At 44.8% G+C, this 22,869-nt stretch overlaps 1 protein-coding gene across 2 annotated transcripts in view; it reads right to left on the bottom strand.

Moving 5' to 3' along the window:
* Positions 1–20,292, bottom strand: part of ST3GAL3 (ST3 beta-galactoside alpha-2,3-sialyltransferase 3) — a 199,640-nt gene extending 179,348 nt beyond the window's left edge. For both annotated transcript variants that reach the window (XM_042951105.1, XM_042951104.1), the window contains exon 1: positions 20,245–20,292. The gene's annotated coding sequence lies outside the window, so the exon portion shown is untranslated. The remainder of the gene's footprint in view (positions 1–20,244) is intronic.
* Positions 20,293–22,869: the final 2,577 nt, after the last annotated feature.

Raw genomic sequence — 22,869 nt, 5'->3', positions numbered from 1 at the left:
TGTCTATATATATCTATAGATAGATAGATAGATATAGATATCTATATCTATATAGATACATAGATATAGATATCTATATATACATAGATATCCATATATAGATATATACATAGATATCTATATATAGATAGATAGATATAGTATATATATATATATAGATATAGATATATATATAATATATAGATAGATGTATATATATATAGTATATATATATACATACACACACACACACACTGGAGTATTACTCGGCAATCAAAAAGAATGAAATCTTGCCATTTGCAACTACATGGATGGAACTAGAGGGTATTATGCTAAGTGAAATTAGTCAGTCAGAGAAAGACAAATATCATACGACTTCACTCATATGAGGACTTTAAGAGACAAAACAGATGAACATAAGGGAAGAGAGGCAAAAATCATATGAAAACAGGGTGGGTGATAAAACAGAAGAGACTCTTAAACATGGAGAACAAACAGAGAGTTACTGGAGGGGTTGTGGGAGCGGGAATGGGCTAAATGGGTAAGGGGCATTACAGAATCTACTCCTGAAATCACTGTTGCACTATATGCTAACTAACTTGAAAGTAAATTTTAAAAATAAATTAAATTTAAAAAAAAAGAAAGTCACCATTTGGTAACCATTTCAGCAATAATTCAGCTAAGAAACATCAAAGGATGCTAAAATTAATGGGCAGAATTTTGAGAAATGGGGTATTCTACAGTCTTCAAGTTTCTGCCCATAAGATACTTCTTATAATTAGAGGGGAAAAGTGTAACCTTACAATGGAGAAATCGGATAGACGACACAATAAATGAGCTAAACGCTATATGGGAATTCTTGGCAATATTTTTGCAACTCTTTTGTAATTATTTCAAATTATTACAAAAGAAAAAAATTAAACCAGTCCTCAAATGAATGTTCAAATACACATCCAAGTGAGAGATTTTGCAGCCACTTAAGATGTAATTTATGAAATTATTACATTTCATAAATTATGGGGGAAGATGTAATTTATGAAAAAATTATAGTGACATGGGGAAGTGCTTATGGTACAGTAGTGAATGAAAAAAAAGACACAGGTATCATGTACCCAGCCATGAAAAAGAAAAGAAAAAGACTAGAGTAAAACATAAAAATAACACTAGATTAATAGCGAGAACTGTTCAGGCTGCAGGAGCTCACCTGGCCTCCCTGTACAGCCACAAAAAAAGCATGCAGGTAAAGAGTTGCCATAAGCTTGCTGCAGCACGTAGAGTGGAGCAGCAATCAGGCTCATCCTCTTCCCGTGTATTCACCTTGGAGAAGGAGGTGTCTCGCTTCTGCCCAAAGCTAGCGCAACAAACACTAAGTGCCAGGAATTATGCAAAGCCCAGGAGACACGAAGACAATCAAACGCATACTCTGCTCTAGAGGGTCACTAAGTTCGCCACTGACCTCTTAACTGTCAAACCCAATGGACATTACTGTCCTCTCGGGCCTTGACCTTCCTGCAGCCTCTGAAACTGGGAGAGGCAGTACAGCATGGTGGTAGGTCCTTTCTCTGCCTTCTTTGCCTACCAATGCCAGCTCATCTTTTAGGTCTCTAAGTCAGAGCAGACTTGGCTCTTACCTCTCTCAGGAAGCTTTCCTTAATGCCCTATACTATGGCTATGTCTGCTCCCATAACATCCCATGCTTACCTATATCACAGCATTTATAAAACATCTTGCCTATTTTTCTGTCTCTGCAAAGAATCAGCATATAATTTGAAAGCAGAATCTATAACTTAGGTCTGTGAATCACCTGCATCTAACAGCACAGCACCTAGTACAGAGCAACACTCAAGAAGTGTTTGTTTAGGGGCCCCTGGGTGGCTCAGATGGCTGAGTGTCTGACTCTTGATTTCAGCTCAGGTCACGATCCCAGAGTCGTGAGATCAAGCCATGCTGAGCGTGGAGCCTGCTTAAGATTCTCATTCTCTCTCTCCCTTTGCCCCTCTTCTCCCCGGCTTGCCGGCTCTCTCTCTAAAAGAAAAAAGAAAAATTTTCTGAAGTATTTGTTTAAGAAATAAACCAATATATTTCTAATTATGTGCACCAACTCAAGACACGATATAAGCTGTACACATTCCAAAACATAATATATCCTGAAGCTATGATTTGTGTGCAAATCATATATCGGCATAGCAATTTTGAAAGAGGAGAGGAGCTTGGGGTACTACGTGAGGCCGTCTTAACATTTTCATTCTGCAGATATCCCCAAGGCAATTTTGTTCCACATCTATGATTTAATTTGCCATCATTATGCTGACCATCCCGAACTTTACCTTCTAAGTAACTGCTTCTGAGTTCCACATCCACGCAACGTCCTGCTCTACAGCATCATCTAGATGTTTCACAGATGCCCCACATTTCCTCCTTCTCCTCTGTTCACTATTTCAGGTGAAAGGCGACATCTTCACAGGTGCTTCTGTCAGAAACCTGGAAATCATCCTTGACACCACCCTCCTTCCCACTCCCACCTCCACATATAATCAATCACTGAGTCCTATGAGTTTCACCTGTGAAATCCTTCTTGCATCCATCCACCCCTCCACCTTCACTACCACCATCCTATTTCAAGTCGCTATAATCTTTGGCTTGGACTCCTACTACAGCCCCCTGGTAAGCCTCCATTACCCATTCTTGGTCTTCGCCGACTCATTCCCCACAGAGCAGCCAATGTGAATTTATCTCATTCCCAAGCTTAGACTTTGCAAATGTCCCACTGTCCTTAGGGTAAGGTCCCAGATTCCTTCACAAGCCACGTAAGGCTCTGCATCATTTGGTCCCTGCCCACCGCTTCCCACGTCTCCTGCCATCCCCTACACCTCACCTCGATGAGTCTGCAACACTGACCGTCTTTCAGTGTTTTCCACTCCCCATGCTCTCTCCCAAGGTCAGGCTGACACTGTCCCGACACTTACGCTTCATATCACCAATTCCCACTCAGACTTAAAGGTTAATTCCACAGAGAAAGCCTTACCTGTCTCCACACTTCAGGTCTCCCTGTTCTAAATTCCCACAGCAGCTGCTTATCCTCTTATGAGCATTTATAGCAATAATTTAACATTCATATTCTGGCTAATTCAGGCAGGGAACGTGTCTGTTTGGTTCACCATTGTATCCTTGGTAGTGACTCAAAAATCTACCTGCTCACTGACTGAATATTTAGTCAGAGTGTGCTCAAAACAAGGTACAGGGGCGCACCTGGGTGGCTCAGTTGGTTGAGCGTCCAACTGCAGCTCAGGTCATGATCTCATGGTTTGTGAGTTCGAGCCCCGCATCAGGCTCTGTGCTGACAGCTCAGAGCCTGGAGTCTACTCCAGATCCTGTGTCTCCCTCTCTCTCTGCCCCTCCCCCACTCACACTCTGTCTCTCTCTTTCTTTCAAAATAAATAAAAACATTTTAAAAAGGTACAAAAGGCATATAATGCTAGGTTATTTTAATTTAGCCATGAAAGTAAAATTATATTAAAAATATGAACTCATTGAAACAAACTGTATCAAACTCCTATAATTTCTAAAACATCCTACAATATGGTTATTTTCTGAACTATACTTAGCAAGAATTTTTAGCCTAAAATGTCAGAATTTTGCTGACCTTCAAATATCAGTCCCTATTGGATATAAACTCAAGTATGACAAAAGCATGCAGAGCAAAAACCAAAGTATTTCCTGAGCATGTCTCCTATGAATATTTTCAAGGCAAGCTAATTAGAAGTTATTATATACTGTACTATTTATTATACAGCTTCCCAAAAAATTACTGAAAAGCTCATCAATTTTTTGAAAACATTTTTGCTGAATGCACACCTCCTATTCAGATGTTATGCATGACTAGGCAGATTTAAGTAATTAATATGCAATATGTTAAATCCTTCTATGCAAAAAAGCTGTGCATTTTCTAAGTGCAAGTAAGTGTGTAGGGTAGGTTAATATTGTTAATATTCATACAGCACACACCGTGAACTGGCCACAGTTTTAAGAGTTTTGAACAACTTAACTCACTGAATCTTCTCACCAATCCTGTGAGGTTACTGTTTCCATTGTATAGAGAAAAAACTGAGACACAGAAAGGTTAAATTACCTTAAGATCACAGAGCCAGTCAGTGACAAAGCCAGAATTCAAATCCTGACCTGGCTTCAGTCACGTAACTTTTTCCACTTGAAGACGCCCTAGAATGTATCAAAACAATAATAAAAGGGCGCCTGGGTGGCTCAGTCAGTTACGCATCTGACTTCAGCTCAGGTCATGATTTCACGGTTTGAGTTCGAGCCCCACATCGGGTTCTCTGCTGTCGCCATGGAACTGGCCTAGGATCCTCTGTCCCCTGCTCTCTCTGCCCCTACCCCACTTGCTTTATCTCTCTCTCTCTCTCAAAATAAATAAACTTTAAAAAAAAAAAAAAGAGGGGAGCCTGGGTGGCTCAGTCGGTTAAGCATCCGACTTCGGCTCAGGTCATGATCTCACGGTCCGTGAGTTCGAGCCCCGCGTCGGGCTCTGTGCTGGCAGCTCAGAGCCTGGAGCCTGTTTCGGATTCTGTGTCTCCCTCTCTCTCTCTGACCCTCCCCCATTCATGCTCTGTCTCTCTCTGTCTCAAAAATAAATAAACATTAAAAAAAATAATAAAAAAATTAAAAAAAGAGGAACTAGCCATAACCTCTTAAAAGAAAATAAAAATAGTAAAAAGAAATCAGTATAGGATCTAAACAAAAATGCTGCAACAATGTTAGAGAGGAACCGGGGGGTGGGGAGAAGCATAGTAGATGAAGACCACAAGACAGGAAAAATGTTGTCACAGAACAGATGAAGATCATTAACAAAGATTACCCCAGCCCTACCCACTCCCAAATGGCGCTATAAAGCAAGAGATAACTAAGAGCAGAGACTACAGGTAGCGCTCAGGGAAAAAACAGTAAGACAACATTAAAAAAAAAATAAAATAAAATTAGCATTCAGGAAGAGTAAACAAAGAAAACTAACAACATCATGGAAATTAAAACCTCAGTGGAAAGTGGTCACTGCTGAAAAGACAGTAAGAGTCATGAGAGCAACGGTGGGGCACCTGGTCGGCTCAGTCCATACAGCATAGAGCTCTTGATCTTGGGGTTGTGGGCTGGAGCCCCACATGGGATGTAGAGCTTACTTAAAAAAAATAAAATCTGTAGGAAGGAAGGAAGGAAGGAAGGAAGGAAGGAAGGAAGAAAGAAAGAAAGAAAGAAAGAAAGAAAGAAAGAAAGACTGGAAGAAAGCAAGCAAGCAAGCCATGGTGGATAAAAAAATGAGCAAGATAAAATGAAAAAGAATAAAAAGTGTAAGAGGATTACTAAAACCCAAACAACAAAACAAAAACATGCAGCAGTAGTAGTCACAGGAGATCCAGCATAAGTGTAAATGGTATCTGAAAAAGAGAACTGGGCAAACAGAAGAGGAAACAAGATGTAAAAATGGATTAGAGAGAGCTGAGCTAAGGGCAAGTTGGCCCAAAGATACAGCGTCTTTGGCTTCTCCAAACCACAACAGCCTAAGGGCAAGGATTACCTGGGGACCTCCAAAGGGAATTCAAAAGCTAGAGGTATGCTGAGGTCCCGGTGACTTCTGAGTGGGTTACAGATTTATTGCCTTTCAGTTCCACATTCACCCTTTTTGCTTGCTCTGTGAAAATGAGCCCGGGCCCTTTTAAGTATTTTTCTTTGCCAGCTCACATGACGTGGAGCTTTGTTAGAAGTTGCTGAAGAGCTACTGCAGGAGGAAAATAGTTTTGCTTCTGGGTGCCAGTGTGTTCCTCTGGGTAGGCTCCTACAGCGCACCTGGCTTTTCCAGTGCCCAGCCGTCAGCAATGAGGAGCAGCAGCCAACAGCTGCCCTCAGCACCCCTCCTGGGCGGTTTTGTACCAGTGCCTCTCATGAGACCCCTCTGTGCAAACAGCTTCCCCCAACACCCCAGAAGGCTGGTTTCCCACTAATTCCACCATGTGGCATCACAGGAACTCATCTGCAACCCAGTGAGTCATGGTCATGTCCACAAAGTCTGTAACTCAACCTGCAGCAGGTGTGGGGGAGACTGTGGGGCTCCTCATGGAGCACTCTCTCTCAGCCCTGGGGTGGGGGCTGCTCCTTATATCTGCTACATCTATATTCTTTAGAGTCCTCTTTACTTCTTTTGAAAAGCTTTATCGAGGGGCACCTGGGGGGTTCAGTCGGTTAAGCGTCCAACTTTGGCTCGGGTCATGATCTCACAGTTCATGAAATCAAGTCCTGTGTCAAGCTCTGTGCCTGCCTACAGCTCGGAGCCGGGAGCCTGCTTCAGATTCTGTGTCTCCCTCTCTCTCTGCCCCTCCCCACTCGAGCTCCGTCTCTTTCTCACTCAAAAATAAATAAACATAAAAAATTTAAAAAATAAAAAAGAAGGGGCGCCCAGGTGGCTCAGTCGATTAGGTGTCTGACTTCAGCTGGGGTCATGATCTCTTGGTTTGTGAGTTCAAGCCCCGTGTAGGGCTCTGTGCTGACAGCTCAGAGCCTGGAGCCTGCTTTGGATTCTATGACTCCCTCTCTCTGTCCATCCCCTGCTCACTCTCTCTCTCTCTCTCTCTCTCTCTCTCTCTCTCTCAAGAATAAATAAAACATTAAAAAAAGAAAAGAAAAAAGAAAAGCTTTATTGAGATATCATTCACATACCATACAATTCACCCAAAGTATACATTTCGATGGCTTTTAGTATTTTTACACAGTTGGGCAAACATTACTACAATCAATTTTAGAAGATTTCCATCACCCCAAAACAATACCCAGCACCTCTTAGCTGCTACCCCCCTGCCCAACATCCTGTTCTCTGAGCCCTAATCTACTTTCTGTTCCACAGAATAGGCAAATGTCTATAGACATTTCATACACAGTAAAACCTTGGATTGTGAGTAACTTGTTCTGCGAGTGTTCCGCAAGAAGAGCAAACATTTCTAATATATTTTAACTTGATAAATGAGCGATGTCTTGCAACACCAGTAGCATAGAACACTGAATGTCACATGATCACAATGGAGTCAATGGTTCTTCTCTCTTGCACACGCTGCAGGATTGTGGGTGATCGTCTCCCATGCTCAGATGCTCCGTCTCAGGCTGCAGTGTTTGGCAGAAATCAGTGATTTTTCAGAACACTGGAAGGTGCCCACACCTGGCACTAGGATAATTTTGTCACTTCAAAGCACCTACAGACAGTCCTCTGCTTTTCCATACAAGAGTAAGCTTAGGAATGCTTTGCTTCACTCTAGGTCAGGCTGCTTGCAGACATAGACCCTTTCCTCTGCTGCCTTATTGCCAGTTATATTAAATACAGTATATGACAAGGGTTTACTAATACTGTACTGTAGTCAACATCCGTGTGAGCATATACAATGGTCCCCATGCAGAAAAAAGTTAAAAAGAACAGTGGTAAGAAGGAGATGATTACGGTGGAAATTAAGAAGGAAATCATCAAGAAGTACGAACAAGGTATGCGAGTGGCCGAAACTGTAAGATTTTCTAAGAAGTCTATGTCTGCATCTCATCTGCAGAGAAGGAGGAGAAAAAGGTGGAGGAATCCCTCACTTTAAATGAAGTTAGGGAGATGTGTAAAATGTGGGAAACAGTGCAAAACGAAATTCTGCAGAAAAGCACTACCCAAATAAGGCTGTAGCCCCCAAATAAGGTTGTAGCGGGGCAAACAATGAATCTGTTTAATGACAATGCAATGTCACATTTCTGCAACATCCTCAGAAGGAGGCAAAAGCAAGTGTCATTGGAAAGGTTCCTTGCTAAAGTTGCACAAAAGGAAAAAGATTACATTGAGCCAAGAGATAGCAGTGATTCCGTTAGTGATAGTGAAAGTTGTCTGACATGATAACCCTCCTCTCTCGTCTCCCTCGCACGAGCCACAAAGGTTTCCAAAGGTAAGTGCAGGTTAATTTACTTTTCTTTACATTTTGTATTTTATTTATTACTTTGTATTATATTATAGTATTGTAATCATTTTTATATCAATATTTTTGGGTTGTGGAACGAATCATCTGAGTTTCCATTATTTCTTTTTTTTAATTTTTTAAATGTTTATGTATTTTTGAGAGCAAGAGAGGCAGAAAGAGGGAAACACAGAATCTGAAGCAGGCTCCAGGCTCTGAGCTGCCAGCACAGAGCCTGATGCAGGGCTTGAACCCACAAACCGCAAGATCATGACCTGAGCTGAAGTCGGACATTTAACCAACTGAGCCACCCAGGCTCCCCTTCCTTATTTCTTATGGAGAAATTTGCTTTGATATACAAATGCTGTGGATTACAAGCATGTTTCCAGAACAAATTACGCTCGCAAACCAAGGTTTTACTGTATATGGAATAATACAATATGTGGTCTTTTGTGACAGGCTCCTTTCACTTAGCATAACATTTTCAAGGTTCATGTATATTGTAGCATGTTATCAGTACTTCATTTCTTTTTATTGCCAAATAACATTCCATCATACGAACACATCACATTTTATTCATCCGTTTATCAGTTGACTGACGTTGGGTTGTTTCCACTTTTTGGCTGAATAATGCTGCTAGGAACACTGATGTGCAAGTTTCTACATGGACATAAGTTTTAATTTCTCTTGGGTATATACTTATGAATGCACTTGGGTATACACCTAGGAGTGAAATATACCTGGTACATATGGTAACTCTATGTTTAACTGTTTGAGGAAATGCCAGCTGTACCTTTGTATGTTCCCATCAGCAGGGTTGTGAGAGTTCTGATTTCTCCACACCTGTGCCAACCCTAGTTCTTATCTGTCTTTTTGATTACAGCCATCCTAGTGGGTATGAACCAAGCAAATGGAACAACAGATGTATAGATACAAAAATGGATAATTAGAGAGAGCTGGGGTGAGGGCAAGCGTCTCATTCTGGTTTTGCTTTACATTCCATTAGTTAATGATGTTGAGGAGGGGCGCCTGGGCAGCTCAGTCGGTTAAGCTTCCAACTTCGGCTCAGGTCATGATATCGCGGTCCGTTAGTTCGAGCCCAGGCTCCGTGCGGACAGCTCAGAGCAGGGAGCCTGCTTAGGATTCTGTGTCTCCCTCTCTCTCTGCCCCTTTCCCCACTTGTGCTCTATCACTCTCTCTCAAAAAGTAAATAAACATTTTTTAAAAATTGTTTTAATAATAAAAAAATGATGTTAAGCATCCTTCCACATGCTTATTTTTTTACTTACTAGTTGATTTCATGTTACTTCAAATCCCTGTTATAGTTAACAATTCTTGAAGTTTGGGGGCACCTGGGTGGCTTAGTTGGTTAAGCGTCCGACTTCAGCTCAGGTCATGATCTCACAGTTCATGGGTTCAAGCCCCGCATGGGCTCTGTGCTGACAGCTCAAGGCCTGGAGCCTGCTTCAGATTCTGTGTCTCCCTCTCTCTCTGCCCCTCCCTTGCTCACATTCTGTGAGTGTGATCAAAAGTAAATAAACATTTAAAATAATAATAACAACAATAATTCTTAAAGCTTGACTGCTCAAAGTCCCATGTGGTTTCTCTCCCCTGATTGGACCCAGGCTCCTATAACACAGGTCGTCAGTGACTAAGTGAAAATTAGATATCTACCAAGATGATAAAAACAGAAGACGGAAAATGTTTTGTCCCTGGTCGGATACTCCCTTCAGAAGTAGCTGAGGAAAAGGGGGGTTGGGGAGGGGTTACCCAAGGAAACAAAACTTTCAGTTCTTTGTTTTTACTCAAAAACCAAACAAACAAAAAACAACCCTTTCGGAATAGGAGCTGTTAAGGTTTGGTTTTAAGGGGGTTTTGCTTAACACTGTTTTAATGGTGTTTGGAGGACAAGGTTGTAGACATGGTGCCTTATTTGGAAAAGGTAAATTCTATGTGGAAGTTTAAAAATTGCTGAACGCAATCAGTTTGAGGAGATGACCCTCCTTTGCCTGAGCCAATTGAGATCAACAGGCAGGGGCTGAAGGGGGCTGGGAGATGGCAATGTGTCCAGAAAACTATAGCATGAGAGCAGTCAATAACAACACTTAAACATGGGCATGGCAGTGTTCCAATAAAACCCGCAAGTTCATTCGCCAACCCCTGGTATGTACAGTACGTGGGATATAACATGTGGCAAAAGCATAAAAACACGTATGGGGCTTTAAAAACTTTAAATTCAAGATAGTTTTCTCTGGTGAACGAGGAAAAAGACTAGGGAAAAATACTTATGAGGCATTTATTGGAAATGTAATGTTCTATCTCTTTAAGCAAAACAAAACAAAACTCTGATACGATATGGCATATTAAGGCTTTAGGGGCACCTGGGTGCCTCGGGCAGTTGCCTGTCCGGCTTCGGCTCAGGTCACGATCTCACAGTTTGTGAGTTCAAGCCCCACGTCGGGCTTCCTGCTGTCAGTGCAGAGCTTGCTTCTGATCCTCCGTCCCCTGGCCCCCTTTCAAAAATAAACATTAAAAAATAAAAAATAAAAAAAGACCTAGTGATAGGTATCATTATAGTGTTCTGTTGTTTTAAGCGTAAAATACAATATTAGAAAATATGGGGGCACTGGCTGGCTCAGAGGGTAGAGCATGCGACTTTTGATCTCAGGGTTGTGAGTTTGAGCCCCAAGTTGGGTAGAGAAAGTACTAAAAATAAATAAATAAACTTAAAAAAAAAAATAAAACAGGGCCACCTGGGTGGCTCAGTTGGTTAAGCATCCGACTTCAGCTCAGGTGTCATCTCACTGTTTGTGAGTTCAAGCCCCATGTCGGGTTCTGTGCTGATAGCTCAGAGCCTGGAGCCTGCTTCAGATTCTGTGTCTCCCTCTCTCTCTGACCATCCCCCACTCACAATCTCTCTCTCTCTCTCTCTCAAAAATAAGTAAGCATTAAATTTTTTTTTTTAAAAAATAAAGCATTTAAGGGACCTGGGTGGCTCAGTCAGTAGAGCATCCAATTCTTGATCTGAGAGTCATGAGTTCAAGCCCCACACTGGGCAGGGAGACTACATACATACACACATGATCTAAAGACAAAGAAAGAAAGAAAAGAAAGAAAAGAAAGAAAAGAAGGAAGAGAAAGAAAGAAAGAAAGAAAGAAGAAAGAGGGAGGGAGGGAGGGAGGGAGAGAGAAAGAGAGAGAGAGAGAGAGAGAGAGAGAGAAAGAAAGAAAGAAAGAAAGAAAGAAAGAAAGAAAGAAAGAAGAAAGAGGGAGGGAGGGAGGGAGGGAGGGAGGGAGAGAGAGAGAAAGAGAGAGAGAGAGAGAGAGAGAGAAAGAAAGAAAGAAAGAAAGAAAGAAAGAAAGAAAGAAAGAAAATACAAGTTAACTGTTCTCTTCACTCCCGTTATTTGAGACATTAAATGTCTTAGGCCTACATAGTAGTTCCACATCATTGTTTATCTGCCATGCTTTATATATATATATATATATATATATATATATATATATATATATATATATATATATATATAATACTATATACGTCATATAGAACATATAACATTAATCTATCTACAGACAACATGTTAGCTTAATGTATAGAATGTATATTATAACATACGTCCAGGTAGAAGCCATTATTAGGCACCTGAGTACAACAGTAGGAACACAGTGTGATGTCTGCCCTAGAGAGAGAGCAGGGTGGTGCATGCAGTTAGAGTACAAACATTATAAGATGATGGAAATTAATGACATATAGGAAAAGCTTCAGCAAAGAAGGTGAGGCAGTAAAAGGGTAGGAGAGGCCTTAGATGCCATGCTAAAGAGTCTGAAATTTATCCCATTGGCAATGGAAAACCACTTCGGGGATTAAGCAGAGAAATGATACAGTCAGATCTGTATTTTGGAAAGATCACTGGGATAGTGATATGGAGCACAGCCTGGAAAAGACTAAGCCAAGACCAAGAAGAGGCTACTGCAATACCTCAGGCCCTTTGCCTTCAGACAGGATGTGCATCGCAAAGCATACTCAAAATGATTCACCAAAGTATGGAAAGAAACAAAACTTTTACTTATAAACATTTCTAACATTTAACTTCAGTCAACACTTACACAACCCCATGTCAAATGTCTTGTGGCACGAGGCTCAGGAAAAATCCTCAGGAAGTATGAAAGTCCCACAGCATGGAGGAGAGTGGATCATTATTTGTTCACCTGCTCTGTGATGCAGTGCAGTTTACGCATTACAGAATGACATTAATGTCGCTAATCTCGTAAGAATCGAATCTCTGAAATAGGATCATAACCAAATTTGATAACGAGACGGTGAGTAACCACGAAACTCTTACATCTCAAAGAAGTTCTCTAAGTATTGTCTGACAGACAGCATATTAAGATTTCTAGAACTAAAAGAGCAGTTGTGTATTTTTCTTTTACAAAAATACTCGTGTTCCAAGTTTGCTGACCATGACTGGCATGACAAATGTCTGTTAGCAGTATGGTACTTTGCAGATATTCCAAAAATACACACAATTGTCCTTTCAAGGTAAAGGACTTGTCTTAACCAAAGCTAGAAACTAGTTACTTTAAAAAAAAAATATACTGTGTTGAGCACATTTTGAAAACCAATGTTTGGTAGTATATCCACCTTTATGTTACTTTGTTGCCAAAAAGATATAAAAGTGTCACTTATAAAAACTCTCACATTTATATGTCAGTAGTCATCAAAGTGGTCCATGTACCCATGAGGGTCCCCAAGGCCCTTTCAGCAGATCCATGAGTTTAAAACTACTTTCATAATAATTCGAACACACCATTTGCCTTATTCACTCTCATTTTCTCACAAGGGTCTAGCACATTATCCAAAGGCTACATAACAGCTGTTGTCACATCACTGTCCTCACAGCTAATGGAATGTATGGTTGTATTCTTAGGATTTAAAGTTTTCTCAGTAATTTTTAGTACATTAAATATCAATAGACAAAGCCCACAGGAGTAGAAGTTCTTTAGGGTTTCAATAATTTTTAAATTTATAAAGGGGTCCTGAGACTAAAAACCCTAAGAATCACTGCTGCATAATTTATTTTTTATATGTTTTAAAGATTTAGTAATAAAGCATTAACTAGACTTCAATTAAAAAAAAAAAAAAACTTAGTGGGGTACCTGGCTGGCTCAGTCAGAAGAGCATACAACTCTTGATCTCGGGGTCATGAGTTTGAGCCCTACACTGGATGTAGAGATTGCATTAGTTAATTAATTAATTAAGAAAAAAACTTGGGGCGCCTGGGTTGCTCAATCAGTTAAGCGTCCGACTCTTGACTTTGGCTCAGGTCATGATCTCAGTTTGTGAGATCAAGCCCAGCATCCGGCTCTGCACTGACAGCAAGGAGCCTGCTTGGGATTCTCTCTCTCCCAGTCTCTCTACCCCTCTCCCACATGCACACATGTGTGCTCTCTCTCAAAATAAATAAACTTTTTTTTTTTTAAATCTAGCAATAGAATTTTCTCTTTTTTAAACATTTTACTTTTAAGTAATCTCTACACCCAATGTGGGGCTCCAGCTTACAACCCCAAGATCAAGAGTTGCATACTCTACCAACCGAGTCAGCCAGGTACCCCAGTCATTGAATTTTCTAAACTGTTCAACATATTTCAAACAAAAGGCTTCAGTGGGTTTTTAAGTCATGTTAAAAATACATAAACATGCCATCTTTCTATTACTGTGTAAGAAAAACTGACATCAAGGAATGGGAAAATGTACTGATATATAGACAAATAATGATAAGACAAGGCAGTAGATGACATTTAATCAGAATAACATAAATTAAGTGGTACAGGAGCTCAGAGGGGAGGAACTCCTGTCAGCCGGGATGACCAAGGAGGAACCTAATGGAGAACAAACCCAATTAAAGTTCCATTATCATCTTTAAAAACATGTTCAGGGGGCGCCTGGGTGGCTCAGTCGGTTGAGTGTCCGACCTCGGCTCAGGTCATGATCTCACGGTCCGTGAGTTTGAGCCCCGCGTCAGGCTCTGTGCTGACAGCTCAGAGCCTGGAGCCTGTTTCAAATTCTGTGTCTCCCTCTCTCTCTGCCCCTCCCCTGTTCATGCTCTGTCTCTCTCTGTCTCAAAAATAAATAAACATTAAAAAAATAAATAAATAAATGTTAAAAAAAGCTTTTAATAAAAAATAAAAACATGCTCAGAAGACTGAGGAGGAGCAAAATTTCAGGGGGGAAGCTGTCGATGATGACAACAGGCTGAAGAAATACACACTTTTTTGTTGCACATGCAGTGAGCACATTATAGTAACACCAGTAGCAAGAGTATGTGCACATGTGCATGTGTGACTTCTGGGTGAGGGCTGGCAGCAGCTGAAGAGCCATATATAATGTGCTGGCCTTTAAAGAATGTTTAAGTTGGTATGATATCTGTATCAATTCTTCCCTTCATGACCTCAGAATAATCCCCTGATGCCTAACACTCCCAGACAGACCAGCATCACCAACCACTTAAAATGCAGAAATAAAACCACAGGGATGGCAGTGGTTATCTCTAGATGGTGGGATTTAAGGCTAATGATTTCATCACCTACCATGAGCCAGGTAATATGCTAAACCTTAGAAGTCTTAAAACTATTATTATCATTATCATTTTTTAAATGTTTATTTAATTTTGAGAGAGAAAGAGAGAAAGAGAGAAAGAGAGAAAGAGAGAAAGAGAGAAAGAGAGAAAGAGAGGGAGAGAGAAAGAGAGAGAGCACAACTAAAAGAGGGGCAAAGAGAGAGGGAGACACAGAATCGGAAACAGGCTCCAGGCTCCGAGCTGTCAGCACAGAGCCCGATGTAGGGCTCAAACTCGGGACCAGCGAGATCATGACATAGGTTGAAGTCAGAAGCTTAACCAACTGAGCCGCCCAGGCGCCCCTTAAAATTATTATTTTTATTAGAAGAAGGTCCCTTATGTTATCTAATAGCACCAGGCTTTTAACATCTTTTTGCCTGAGTCTCCAGGGCAGCAATCTTGCAAGGTAGCTGTTTTTTACCCCATTTTACAAATCTGGAAACCAAGACACAAGGGGTTCTGAAACTGGCCCGGGGTCCTACTGTAGAAACTGCGGAAGCCATGACTGAAACCCTGGTCTGCTGGCCCCCGTCCAGGGCGCTCTTCCCGCCCAGGAAGGGCACGGACACAGCCTTCGCATCATGGCAGTAGTCCAACTGGTACCCTCCCCGCACTCGCCTCCTTCTCCTCTCTCCCCACACATAAATATTTTACAACCCTCGTGTAGCAGGCTCAGTCAGAACTGTGGCTGCACACTCAGCACTTCCCCTGTCAGGGAAACGGGATAATCACTCCTCTGCGCCCTCCACACACAGGGACCTTCCTAAAAAGGCAGAGCTGATTTCCTACCCTGGAACCCCTCCGTGGCTACTAATCATGCGCAGGATAAAAGCTTTGTCCCCTGAACTCACAGCCTTCGCAAGCCGCCTCCTGCAGCCTCCACACACTCCACAAACATACCCTTTCCTCCTGCCACTCAAGTGTCCTCAGGATGTAGCCACACTCTCGTGTTTCTAGGGCATTACACACATTTCCTGCCTGAAAGCCTTTCAAACCCACATCCACCCTTCTTATAACCAGTCGTTCTTCAAGACTTGGGCTGGTGTGAACGTCTCCGGAAAACCATGATTTATATTCCAGTGTGACAGCAGGTGCCCTTTTAGGAGATCCCACAGGCCCCTCAAATGTATTTTCACTGCTGGGTTCACTGGCTTCCGGTCCTACCAGACTACAGGCCCCTTCAGGCCAGGGACACACCTTTCTTACTTACAATGCCATGACCCAGCACAGAGCCTTGCACACAGCACCTGTTCAGTAAATACTTGGGTCACAAGTAGGGTGTCGAGTGGGATGGAGGACACAGACAGGCGCACAGCTTCGTCATATAAAATACGACACATGTGAAAATAAGAAAGGTGTGGCAGGAATGCTATCCAAGGAAAGGAAAAAGGTAGGAAAATCTGGCGGAACACCTCTACCTACATTCCTGAGTTTTCTCAAAGGTTTTTCAAATCCTGCTACTGCTGCTGGTGATGTCCCTGAACGGGGGTGCGTCCTCTGAACGAGGTACTGCGCAAAGCACTTGCCATAAACGAACGCTTTTTATTCACCCTATGCACTGAGAACACCCTGCGCATTTTACTGATGGGGAATCTCGGGCTCAAGAATAAGATGCTTCCTCAGTGTCAGACAATTAGTGGCAGAGACAAGATTTCAACCCAGACCCTGTCTTCTGAACCACAGCTCCAACCGCTCTCTGCTTCTCTTCTTTACCAAAAGTGAAATCCCCTCGCCAAATACCCAAGTTTGATGGCCTCAAGCAAACCCAATTAAACCAACGTGAAACTAAGAGTCCTTCTTAGTTCAGCAAGCAATAATGTACCTCAAGTTACTTCACTCTTCCTGGCTAAATAACTTGAATAGAACTTAACTATTTTTGGACCATTCAGGTGTTCATTACTGAGGGCACTGTAAAACTGTGATGCCCTTAGGCATGACTGCACTGTGGTTAGGGTATACCCTGTACCAGCAGCCCTGGCCTGTGGGCAGGTACAGTGCCTGTTACGGAGTTCCAGCTTCCCAATTCACCTTCATCTCATGCCAAGTTAGAGCGACCATTTCTTGCTACTGTCAATGTGCTGGTCTCTACCGGGCCAGCTGATTTTGCTACTTCCAATCTTCTAGAGGCTGTGATAGTCATAAATGATGTAGCGGTCCTTCGTGCCGTCCACCAATCATGTCCAACTCTTTGCTTCCCAGGCACATGCTAACTGTGATTTCTCGTTCTTCTTTAAAGTCAGGTGTGGCCACGTGACTTGCCTCAGTCCATGAAACGTGACCGAAAGTGACACACGCCATTTGGGACCGAGACTTCAAAAATCAGTGCCCCTTGGGGTGCCTGGGTGGCCCAGCTGGCTAAGCGTCCGACTCTTGATTTCAGCTCAGCTCATGATCTCACAGTTTGTGGGTTTGAGCCCTGCGTCTGGCTCTGCGCTGACAGCACAGAGCCTGCTTGGGATTCTCCCTCCCTCTCTCTCTCTCTCTCTCTCTCTCTCTCTCTGCCCTTCTCCCGCTTGCACTCTCTTTCTCTCAAAATAAATAAGTAAACTTTAAAAATAAAAATAAAAATCAGTGCCCCTTGGGGTGCCTGGGTGGCTCAGTCAGCCAAGCATCTGACTAGGTTTTGGCTCAGGTCACGATCTCACAGTTCGTGAGATCGAGCCCCATTTCAGGCTCTGCCCTGACAGCACAGAACCTGCTTGGGATCCTCTCTCTCTGCCCCTCCCCTGATTGCTCTCTCTCTCAAAATAAACAAACTTAAAAAAACAAAATCAGTGCCCCTTAACCACCATCTTTCACTCAATCGAAGTGACCATGGAAAACACTATGTTCAGATGGAGTTTCCATCAGTCTGGGTCCCTGAGTGACTGTGAGGAGCAGAGTTCCCTGTGCATGAAGGAAAAATCAACTTTTGTTCTATTAAGCCACTTAAGTCTTAATGGGTTTTTGTTATGCAGTCTAATCCAAGTTATCCAGATCAATACATCAGATCAATACGTCAGATCTCTTAGTAAAGAATTCTCTCACGTAAGTTACTTTCTTTGCATCCATCTCTGTTCCAGGCTATGTGCAATATAAAACACACCTGTCAAGTACCTACTATGTACAAAATACCATGCTAGATGACGAAGATAGTCTATGTCTCGAAAAAGTTGCAGTCTTATGTTGACGACTGTGCCAAAAAGGCAGACGCCAGCGTTACAATGGTTTAAAGGAGAGACAAGTCCCATGTAGATGGGAAGAAAAGTACAGAGAAGTTTCACAAAGGAAGTTCCATATCACATGGCCCTGAAACACGGGTAAGAACCAACAATTAGAGATCCAAGGGGGTCATTTAAGATAGAAAAAGCAACATAAGCAAAGATATGGAGCACAAACAGCAAAGCACAAAGAGCAAATACTTCTACTGACCTGGAAAACTTAATAAAATCTAAGGGAATGACAAGAAATTGGTTCACCCGTAGTGTCTTTGCCAGGCGGGTCTGTGCCTAATTCAACGGACAGGAGGGAACCATTCAAAGTCTTGACTGGGGAAGTGAGATGTCTGGAGGTGATGGCAGTACACAGCATAGATGGGAGGAAAGAAAAGAAAATGTTGGGGGATGTCTGCAACAACTCAAGAGAACGGTATCAATGACCCCAAATAAGTGTGATGACAGTAGAAATGGAAAGAAGCAAAAACAGCGTGGCAGTATGTCAGCAAGGCCTGGCACCCAAGTGAACACGAGGGGAGGAGAGTCTAGAAAGGCAAGAGGGAGTCTCGAGGGGCAGATCCTGGGTAGCTACGAGGACTGTCCATCCACACTGCGGAGATTAATCACAAAAGTGACAAGAACAAATAAAGTGCTACCATGTATTTTTCTAAATGCTAGCTCCAGCTTCACCTGAAGTAAATGCTACTACTAGTTTAATCCTTTGCTCTCCTGGGACAAAGTTACTTCTCAATCTGACACTACACCTCCCTCTTTTGTACAAACTTATCTCCTACTTTTCCCTGATAGGAACGCCCTGGAATCACCCTTAAGCACTTTGGGTTCTCCCCTGCCCCCCCCCCACCCCCACCCCAGACCGTCCTCACTTTCTCCTTTCTTCACTTCTTCCTCTTCATCCCCCCCCCCCCCCCCCACAGGCTTACCCATTCATGGCTTAAGTCAAGCTTCACCTTCCCTGTAAAACCTTCCTCAAACACATGGGTTTCTCCTTTTCCCGATTTCCATACCTACTGTCTAGGAATTCCAGAGGCAACAGCATTAGTTATCAGTTTCCCGTGTGTCCTTTATTCCCACAACTATCTCATGGGCCTGGTCAGAACAAGTCTCTTCCATTACAGGTCTTGAGTTCCCCACAGTCCAATGACCTTGTGCACAATATGCATTCATTAGACACTCTAGTGATAACCCAAAGCCAATTAAGAACATGCACATCTTATTTCCTCTTTAATAACGTGTTTTCAGTAAATCACGATTATATAGACATGCAAAATAGGCAGCTTCAGCACCTAATACTTCAAAATGTCCTTGAGTTAAGCATCCTTAAATCTTAGGAGCTGTTTATTGCCTTAATAAGAGATCTGAAAACACCATTTGGTCATAAACTTTTCGGCCAGCTTCCTTTTAATCCTTTTGACTTGAAGGCATACCAAACAGTTCAATGATCATCACTCCAAGGTGATTCTGACTCAGAAATAAATAACCTAATTTCCCATGCGGACTATTTCACTTTTGGGAACCTAATAAGTGTTCCGTTGTACCCTCACGTTCAACCAGCTATATAGTATAGACAGCGCAAACTAGATCCACAAAAAAAAAGTTCCTAGATTTTACAAAATAACAGCTGTCTCCATTGGTCTCTCTCTCTCTCTCTCTCTCTCTCTCTCTCTCTCTCTCTCAATTAACGACTATGCTTTATAGCTCAACACGTTTCACTCCCCCCTGGCATGTGAGGGAAACACAAACAGAAATCAAGTTTATTGCGGAATCCTAAAAATGAGCAGTTGTAAAAAGGAATCCAAAATATTCGTAGGACACCATCCTAACCAAACCTGCTGTCATCACGAAGATTATTTCCTCTTGCAAGCAAGACCGGCGAGTTAACAATGGGGGAAAGAAAAGTGTGAGAGGGAAAGGAAGCAGGAGAGGCGGCGTACTATGCCGATCAAACTGACCGGGTTTCCAGGACGTCTGGCTGCTAGGAAAGCGGTAAGCAAGGACAGCCGCTACCAGTACGCTGCAGATTCCCGCTCAAGCTCTCCCTGCACTTTTCCTTCCCCTTCCCACAGCCGAGGCCCGCCTGCCCGTCCTTCCTCTGCACCAAGGTGCGCAGCGCGGCGGGGTCCCGCACGCAGGTGACCTCACACCGCTCGGCCCGGGTCCAGCCGTCCTCCCCGGAGGCCTGGCGGCCCCTTCCCGGCCGAGGTCGCCCAGGGGCCGGGCTCCGGGCCGGAGTCCCCAGTCCGAACCGGACTTCGGTACTCGAGGACAGCTAGGCCGTGTGTCCCGACCGTCCCTTCTTCCCCAGCGCGAGCAGGCAGGCGGGCTCCGCGCGCCCCGCCGGGACCCGGGGCGGCGGGGGAAGGGAGGGGAGGGGAGGGGAGGGGAGAAAAGGGGTGGCGCGGACACCGTTAGCCGCGGTGGCTGCCGCGCCCCGACGCGCGCGCGACTGGCTCTTACCGCAGCGGAGAGGGAGGCAGGGGGGAGGCGGCGCCCGGCCCGGCGCGGGCGGGAAGGCGGAGGCGAGGGCGCAGGCGGCGGCGGCAGCCGCGGGGGACCCCGGCGGGCGCCCACGACGCGGTGGGCTGCCTGGGCGCCGCCATAGTGGGGACGCAGCGGCGGGCGGAGCGCGCGGCCGCGACCCGGGGACGGCGGGACCACCAATCCCGCTCTCCGCCTCAGCGCCCTCGCCGGGGGTCGGGCACATCCACGGCCAATCGGGGCGCGGGAGCCGGGCGGGGCGCCGGGCTGACCAATGCAGAGCTGCGCTGCGGGCAGCGGGCGAGCGCAAGCTCGCGGAGGCCCAATAGGCGCGGGCACCCCCACTTTCCCGACCCGGGCTGCGGGTGGTGAGGAGCCGAGCGGGGCCGGCCTGCTGGTCAACGCGAACACCTCGCCTTGGCTCCTCGGAGCACGTCCGCCGCCTGGAGACATCCTTCTCCCCCCAGCATCACGCCCGGAGGGCGCCCGTTCGTGCGGACACCTGAAGCCCGCGGGGATGACCCAGCCCCTCGGGAGCCTTTCTCGCCGTGCGGCACGGTGGGCCGGGGGCCTCCCGGGCGCAGAGTGCTGGGCGGTCACCGTCATTCCACGCCGAGGGCGCAGCTGCCGCCCGGAGACCAGCTGAGCGCCTCCACTGGGCTCTCGGAGGCCCAAGGCTTGGAGACCTCTACGGATCCTGTGGGGTAAAGGGTGGGTGTGGTGGGGGCAGGATTCGCTGGCTGCTATTCGTTATTTCCCATTTCAGAGTCTGGCAGGAAGGGTTTTAGTTCGGGCACCGGACCACTCGCCCCGTCTACCCTTTGCAGCTCCCGAGGTCCCAGCTCTCTTCCACCCTACCCCTCCTTCCCGCAGCAGAGCACCGGCATCCATCTGGGGCACAATTTGAAACGTAGGACCTCCAGTGGGATTAACGGAAGGGAGAAGATACTGTCGGGTTGCGATCCTTGGCTGCCAACCCAGGGATCCTACCTTAGGAAAAGAGAGCAGTTTGCCCTGACAAAAAGGGTTCTGGTTAGAACCTGCCTAAAACGCTTCCCTGGAGTGTGTCCTCTAAGTCCTGGGCCTGACTGCACTGGCAGGCAGTGAGGAAGAAAACCAAGGAGCCTGGAGTCCCTGGCTGACTCAGTCATAAGAGCATGCAGCTCTTGATCTCAGGGTCATGAGTTCGAGCCCCCCTAACCCCCATGGGGTGTAGAGATCACTTAAAATCTGAAAAATACAACAGCCTGCTCTGTGGGACTTGAGCAACTCTTTAAACTTCGGGTTTCCCCAGAGTTATTACTTAAACTAAAATTCAAAGTGCAAAATTTCTAGAAAAACAGCTGCTAAGAATTCTTCTGGGGTTAGACCAGGCACCTCAGCCCTGCAGGTCATTCAGCAGGGATGGGGATGGTGGGGTCAGTGAGAGGTAGCAAGGCCTGGGGCCCTGCCAAGTCTAGGGAAGTGTTCCTTCCCTTCAAAGATGTGTGCTCTGAGGGATCAAACAATTCATTAAGGCCTGGCTCCGCCTAGTCTCTCAAATGAATTCTTGGATGCTGGACAAAAAAAAGTCAACTTCCTTTTCTTGGGCCCAGGAAGGAGTTGGCATAGAAAAGTGTTTTTGAAACCTCCTGTTCCTGCCTTCCCCCACAATCAGACACGAGGTAGCATCCACCTCCTAAGCCCCAGGCTGACACAAAGAAGCATTGAGAGCTACTGAGCTGACCCAAGCCTCTCCGGCACCTGGAAAGGGCCAGGCCATCCAAGGGCCAGCTGGAGCAGCTCTACTGTGCCCACGTCCTGCACCTAGTCACTGGCACCTCCCTGCCCTGCCGCTGCTCTATCCTCATCCACCTGGACCCCAGAAACCCACCAGGCAAAGGGACCGATCTTTCTCCAGGGATGCTTCTCAGCAACTAGACAGCTCAGAGCAGCTTCAAGACCCCACTGGATCCCACTAGGAGCCGAGTCTCTTGCTCTTAAAGCACCTAAAATACACTCCTTCCTTTCAAGCTGGCTCCACAATTTGTACAGGACACAGATGCTTGCATGAACTTAGACTAGCTCCATGAAGATAATAATCAAGCGCTGCAGGAGTGAGAGCTCAAACCCAGTTTGACTGTGGAAGTGGTCTGGTCCTCTATGCCCATCTCTTTCCCATTCCTAAGGCAAAGGAAGCAAAACAAAGTGCTCAGAGCCACAGGTGCCTCTGCCCCCCATGTCCCACCTTGCTCGTCCTAACTCAGAGCCACAGGACCGGAGCCCATCGCTTTAGGACAGCTTCCTAGATCCCGCCCAAGTTTTCTTAAAGTGTCCAGCCCTTCTTCAGAGCCTATAACTAGATACACCCCCAGCCTGACCCTGGGCCACTCAGGCTCCTTGGGGCAGACACAGCCAATCCTCTGCTCAACACATTTTATTGCTAAGGACAAGGTGATGCACCAGTTTTCAAAATAATTTGGTTTATAGCGTTCATACGTAACAAAAAACAGGGAAGTATTATAAATCTGATTCTTGTATACACAGGGTATAGGTGTGAAGCCCTCCAATCCCAGGCAAACAAATTCATGAGGAGCAAAACCTGTTTAACCCCTTCAGTGTTGC

Source organism: Panthera leo, chromosome C1 (genome assembly GCF_018350215.1).
Source record: "Panthera leo isolate Ple1 chromosome C1, P.leo_Ple1_pat1.1, whole genome shotgun sequence".
Lineage (NCBI taxonomy): Eukaryota > Metazoa > Chordata > Mammalia > Carnivora > Felidae > Panthera > Panthera leo.
The sequence above is the reverse complement of the archived record's forward strand: the minus strand, read 5'-3'. Positions and strand labels throughout refer to the sequence as shown.